Below are 7,038 nucleotides of genomic sequence, written 5' to 3' on the forward strand. Positions count from 1 at the left end.
AATCTAACATTTTTTCTCTTAAAATGCTTTCCATCTATCTGTACCTCAGTATGTCTTACATATTTATATTGTGACTGTTTTCCCCTCCATTTATGTTTTGCTTTATTTTTGCCTTGATTTCTGCAAAAGTTGAAATAGTAGTATAGTTCTATCCTATATAATAATGAACCTTTCACAAATAAAATTAACATGTCATTAGTGGAAACCTCATAAATTGGGGAACATGGGTCTGAAAGCAAACAGTGACACAGAAAATAATCCACACAAGGTTGAAAAAAATAAAAACAGGGGCCAGAAAGATAGCATGAAGGTAAGGCGTTTGCCTTTCATGCAGGAGGTCATCGGTTCGAATTCTGGTGTCCCATATGGTCCCCCGTACCTGCCAGGAGCAATTTCTGAGCCTGGAGCCAGAAATAACCTGAGCACTGCCGGGTGTGACCCCAAAACCACTAAATAAATAAATAAATAAATAAATAAATAAATAAATAAATAAATAAATAAATAAATAAAAACAAGTTCAGGAAACTTCCACCACAAGCTTTCCGCTCACTGGTAAGAGATACCAGCAGGCAGATAGACTAGTGTGGAAACTGAAACACACTACCAGCTTCTCCCTACTACTTCTTCTCCCTACTACTACTTCTCCCTGTGACCCGAGGTATTTATTGGTAAGAGAGGGACCACTCACCTGGGTGGAGAACAAGTAGGTGTAAGGATCCAGTCCAGAGGTACTTCAGTTCATGAGTGACAAGCACAAGCAAAGAAGAATTATCCTCAATAGAATGAAAACTGGTTACTCCAACACATGTCTTCTTGTGTCACTGGTAAAAATGTTAAGTAGGAGCCAGAGATAGTACAGGGATAAGTTACTTGCCTTACATGAGGCTGATCAGAGTTTCAATTTCAGCACCACATCGGTTCAGTGAGCACAATGGAGGTCACTGAAGAACACAGAGCAGGAATAGCCCCTGAGCACCACTGAGTGTGACCTCCAATTTTATTTAACTGTTAAGTGGGACTTGACTCCCAAACAGGTAGCTATAGCATTACAGTAAGGCTATGAGTTAAGTCTGAGACTGTCTGTGTCAGTCTTATTCATCACTGATTTCCTAAAGCATAGTCTAGGACTCTAGGGCTTGACCTACAGTGAGTGATCCATCAAGTCTTGTAACATCTAATTGACTCGTTTCAGTTTTAAATGCCTTAATTGGAAAAAATTCAGTATCCTCCTCTCATATAATTAGAAACAAAACTCAGAGAAGAATAGTTATTTACCTGAGATCACCTTCCTAGAAACAAAAATTTGATTGGTGACCCAGGATGCCTATTTTTAATGCAAAGCACTTTCTATCACATCAAGCAATGAAGTGTTCTCCCTGCATGGATGGTTGAGGAATTTTGTTAGAGATACTTGACATTGCATTTTTAGTTATTTGACTATCTCTCCTTTATAAATCTTAATGAAAAAATGTGGTCTCTACTAAATAATTGGCTAAGAAATTCCAGCACCAAATATTACAATAAAACCCCTTTTAGGACCTTACATGTTTTTTCTTTCTTGCAGCTGAAGTTCTGGGATAAAATTGAAGTTAAATTGATAAAGACTGTTTGCTTTGTTACGATAATTAATGTCCTTAACACCTGTGACTGGCTTACCCTTATAAAAACCTCTGTCTCGAGAATAAAGTCGTTGCACTCCTGCTAGTAGATGTGTTGACCCCACATACTCTGTGTGTGTGGTTATTATTATTTCAATATTATCCTGTTCGTCCACCCATGCTCCCGCTTTCTTCTCTTGAGGACTTCACCCCCACTAGAGCCGCTGATGTAGGACACCTGCAGCAGTGTTCTTGTATTATAATGTTTGCTCCTCATGTCATATTATATTACCTAGCCTTGAAGAGGAGCAAGGAGGTGTTAGGAGGTGAGGGGGGGCAATTTTTGTGGATTCACAATTATTTTCCTAATAACCTAAATCATCTTGGATAAATAAAAATAAATTCCCAATGTTATAGGTACCAGATTTATAATAATAAAGAAAATACTATTAATTGAAAATTCCACTAAGTAATTTTGGGTCCCTGGAGGGGAAAATTACCTTTCATCATGCTTCTTACATGGCATTTGGTTATTCAAGTGCTCTCTGGGGGTGCTATATCCCATCAAAGGCCCCTCATTTCCTGGGTAGAGGCCTTAATATTCTATCTCTGGGCCTATACTCCTATAAACTCTACTACCTAGGCACAATATTAATATTATAAGTTGACTTCATAGAAAGTGTCAGTTTACTAGAATTTGTTTCTTTTTTCATTTCACAATTTTTATTTCAAATATTTGGCCTGCTCTGGCAAGAAAGATAGCACAGTGGGTAGGGTGCTAGCTTTGTATGCTGACAATCAGGTTTGACCCCAAGCACCAGCAGTTGTGATCTCTGGGCACAGAGCCAGAAGTAAACAGTAAACACTGTTGGATGTGTGTAAAATCACCCCACACACTGTGTTTCCAGCTCCATATTTCAAACCCCAGGTAAAAGGGTCTAAAGTAGGGTTGAAATAATACAAACCAGGTTGAGGGTGAAACACAGACCTTTATTAATTTTCTACCTCGTATCAAGAGCAAGCTGACTGCCAGAACAGTCATGTTTATTGAGTACAGAGACACACACACCCCCATGTGGGAAATTAAGGACAGATAGTTTAGGCTATCCTGAGCCAGTCTCATCAGGTTTACATGTAAGACAATCTCTGTTTTGGGATAAAAACAAATTGTAAACAAACAGATACAAAGGAGCCAGGGATGATCTTTGTTTTGGGTGAAACCACATTGTAAACAAATACAAAAAAAAACCAGGAATGACCTTTGTTTTGGGTGATACAAGTTATAATCTAACAGGTGTGCTCCCCCAAAATAAACAAAATAATAATCAACTATTTAATCGCTATGCTTCTTTTAATCAGATTGTTTTCCAAAAAAGGAAATGAAGATCTAGAAAGGAGAAATCACTTCTCTATTAATAAGTGGAAAAGTTAACAATAGAATTCTCGTCAAATTCGGGCCAGAGCAATAGCACAGCGGTAGGGTGTTTACCTTGCACGTTGACAACCTGGTTGTACTAGGGTTCAATTCCCAGCATCCCATATGGTCTCTTGTGCCTGCCAGGAGTTATTTTTGAGCACAGAGTCAGGAATAATTTCTGAGAGCAGCTGAGTGTGACCCCCAAACAAAACAAAAGTATTCTGGTCAAATACACTTCCCACACACTGGACTATTTGCCCCCAAATCTGTCTCAAATTATTTTTGTTGAGCTCAACTAGTTACCCCATATATGTTATTCACAAAAATAGAGTTTGGGGCTGGCAGAAAGTTATGACTGATTACATAAATCTCTAGGTGCAGCCTTAAAGAGGCCCTAGCACTTCCTGGGCAAACCAGGTCTCCTCAGCACTGAAAAGTCTAAATAGGACCTATTGTAGTGAACAGGCTGCCCAGTTACCTGGGAATTGCTGGTGGATTTCTCAGATCTCCAGAGCACCACTTGGCAGGTTCATTTAAAAAAATATGAACTTGGGGCCAGAGTGCTGGCACAAGTGGTAGGGCATTTGCCTTGCACGCCCTAACCTAGGACTGACTGCAATTCAATCCCCCGGTGTCCCATATGGTCTTCCAAGCCAGGGGCGATTTCTGAGTGCAAAGCCAGGAGTAACCCCTGAGTGTCACCAGGTGTGGCCCCAAAAGCAAAATAAAAATATGAACTTGGGGGCGAAAAAATAGGTCAAATGATAGGGTACATACCCAATGTTTATGAATCACTAAGTGGTCCATTTACCACTGATGACTATAAAAATATATACCCTGGTGGTCCTCAAGAACTTCCAGGAGGGGCCGGGAAGGTGGCGCTAGAGGTAAGGTGCCTGCCTTGCCTGCGCTAGCCTTGGACGGACCGCGGTTCGATCCCCGGCGTCCCATATGGTCCCCCCAAGCCAGGAGCAACTTCTGAGCGCATAGCCAGGAGTAACCCCTGAGCGTCACCGGGTGTGGCCCAAAAACCAAAAAAAAAAAAAGAACTTCCAGGAATTAGAAATACATGTATGAAGAAAAAAAAGGGGATGGAAAAACTGTACAGAGGCTAAGTCTGCATACAACCAACCTTGATTTTAATCTATAGCACCACAGATGCTCTCCTGTGTACCCCAGGTTTCACTCCTGAGCACAGACCAGAACTAGTTCTCCTAACTCACCTCCCAACCAAAAAAAAAAAAAAAAAGTGAAAGGGAAATAAACTAGGACAATGATTTTGGGAAATATGTTGAGTCAAGAGTCAAGTGTTTGAGGAATTAAAAATACTCAAAGTATGATACAGATCATTACTTTTAGAATTTTCCAAAATCTAGTTTAGTGAAATCTTTCCTTTCTCTTTTGTTAGTCATAGGTCAACACTAAAATTATTCTATTTTCTATTGATGTTAGTACTTCAACATCCTATTTCTTAGTCTGTATGAATCCTACCTCCTACTTGAAATTATTTTGCTTTTCAATCTATTCTCTACATCAAGGTCATTCTCCTCCCCACAGATTCTCTTCTTCCTTACTGTGTTCACTGTATGTATATAAGTGTAGATTTATACCTAAAACCCATACAATGATTATTTATACAGTCATATATTTTAAATTCACATAAATAGGTGTAGTAGTAGAAACTATTTTTTTTTTAATACGGCACCGTTTTAAAGAGCTCTCTATGGTTAGTTAATGTGTTGCTTTGCCAGAGTAACCTGCAATGCCAAGAGACACTTGACTCAATACAGCAAATCCTTGGAGCTTCACCTGTTGAAATTAAGGAGACCATGTGGTATCAGGTATCAAACTATAGTCCACTAGGGCTAGAAATAATATAGTAGGGTTCTAGCCTTACACCTAGCCAACCCATATTCAATTCTCAGTATCCTATATGGTCCATTGAGCTCTGCCAGGAGTGATTCCTGAATGCAAAACAAGAAGTAACCCCTGAATATCACCAGGTGTGACTCAAAAACTCAAAAACAAAAACAAATATATAAAAAAAACCAACAACAACAACATGTTTCACTGCATACAAAGCATGTAACTTTATCCCAAGTGTTATATCTCCATCCTCTCTCTCTATTTTTTTTTTATTTATTCTAGTTTTTAGACCACACCAAGTGGTGCTCAGGGGTTACTCTTGGCTCTGTGCTCAGAAATTGCTCCTGAGAGGTTTGGGGACCAGATGGGATACTAGGAATCCATCCCGGGTTGGCCGTGTGCAAGGCAAATGTCCTACCATTGTGCTATTTCTCCGGCCCCAAGCTTCTTTTTTATTTTTTAATAATGCAGATTTATTTGAAAACTACTTGATTTATTCTCCCTCAATCTACTCCTATTCTATGAAGTAATCCCTTAAAAGCCTGTGCTCTGTGTTAGAGGATTAACAGTTTATCAGTTTGTAGCCCTCTTATTTGAAATCTAAAATTGCCAACTGCTATGTAGAAATCACCAAATATTGAACTTTTTGTAATGCCAAGAAGAATAAAGGTCATGACTCATTTAAATATATTTTGAAAATCGCTCTGCTTTTTTTTTTTTTTTTTTTTTTTGATTTTTGGGCCACACCCGGCAGTGCTCAGGGGTTACTCCTGGCTGTCTGCTCAGAAATAGCTCCTGGCAGGCACGGGGGACCATATGGGACACCGGGATTCGAACCAACCACCTTTGGTCCTGGATTGGCTGCTTACAAGGCAAACACCGCTGTGCTATCTCTCCGGGCCCTCACTCTGCTTTTTGATGTATTAATGTGAGTAGAAATTCAATCCTAAAAGTGACTAGAAAATAAAATTTATTTCTAGACCTATAATAAAGTCATAGTTAGTCCTATCATCTTATTGTTTGTATAGAATTCACAGTAACAAACATTTATTGACTTTTCTCACTTTAGTCAAGAGAAAAATTAAAATATATAAGGTACAGACTTAAAAAAATGACAACTCTTAATAGCCAATCCAGAGATAAATGATGTTCTAGAGATACAGAATTTTTAAATAATCAACTTGAGTTAAGTTTGAGTTAAAATAGAGCCCCAAACTAACATCAGGTTCAAAAAGTTGTCTATGACTTTAGGAAATTTAGGAGCCCTTGTCTTTGTAGAATGAATTTTATGTAAAGATAGAATGATTAGGGGCCGGGAAGGTGGCGCTAGAGGTAAGATGTCTGCCTTGCAAGCGCTAGCGTAGGACGGACCTCGGTTCTATCCCCCTGTGTCCCATATGGTCCCACCAAGCCAGGGGCGATTTCTGAGCGCATAGCCAGGAGTAACCCCTGAGTGTCAAACGGGTGTGGCCCAAAAACCAAAAAAAAAAAAAATTGAATGATTAATGTGTTAAAGGTGAAACTACTTAAAAGTAATCTCTGGTGCTCGTTTTGGCAGCACATATACTAAAATTGGAACAATACAGAGAGATTAGCATGGCCCTGCGCAAGGATGACACGCAAATTCGTGAAGCGTTCCATATTTAAAAAAAAAAAAAAGTAATCTCTGGGGCCAGAGAGATAGCATGGAGGTAGGACATTTGCCTTGCATATAGAAGGACAGTGATTCGAATCCCGGCATCCCATATGGTCCCCCGAGTCTGCCAGGAGTGATTTCTGAGCAGAGAGCCAGGAGTAACACCTGTGTGCTGCCGGGTGTGACCCAAAAACCAAGAAAAATGATCTAACATAACAAGAGAACTGCATGTCTGAGTTTAAACCTCCACACCACCCCACACACACCCACACATACCCATACACACATAGTAGAGTCAGCTAGATCAGATTATTATTTTTTTAGTTTATAAAAGATAAAATTGAGCCAGAGAGATAGCATGGAGGTAAGGAGTTTGCCTTTCATGCAGAAGGACCGAGGTTGGAATCCCTGCATCCCATATGGTCCCTGTGCCTGCCAGAGGCAATTTCTGAGCATAGAGCCAGGAGTGGCCCCTGAGCACTGCCGGGTGTGACCAAAAAAAAAAAACAAAAAACAAAAAC

At 39.7% G+C, this 7,038-nt stretch overlaps 1 non-coding gene across 1 annotated transcript; it reads left to right on the top strand.

The window, feature by feature from the left end:
• Nucleotides 1–6,423: 6,423 nt before the first annotated feature.
• Nucleotides 6,424–6,528, top strand: LOC126027447 (U6 spliceosomal RNA). The gene has a single exon (XR_007502269.1). It is a non-coding gene; the product is annotated as a U6 spliceosomal RNA (small nuclear RNA).
• Nucleotides 6,529–7,038: the final 510 nt, after the last annotated feature.

Source organism: Suncus etruscus, chromosome 1 (genome assembly GCF_024139225.1).
Source record: "Suncus etruscus isolate mSunEtr1 chromosome 1, mSunEtr1.pri.cur, whole genome shotgun sequence".
NCBI lineage: Eukaryota > Metazoa > Chordata > Mammalia > Eulipotyphla > Soricidae > Suncus > Suncus etruscus.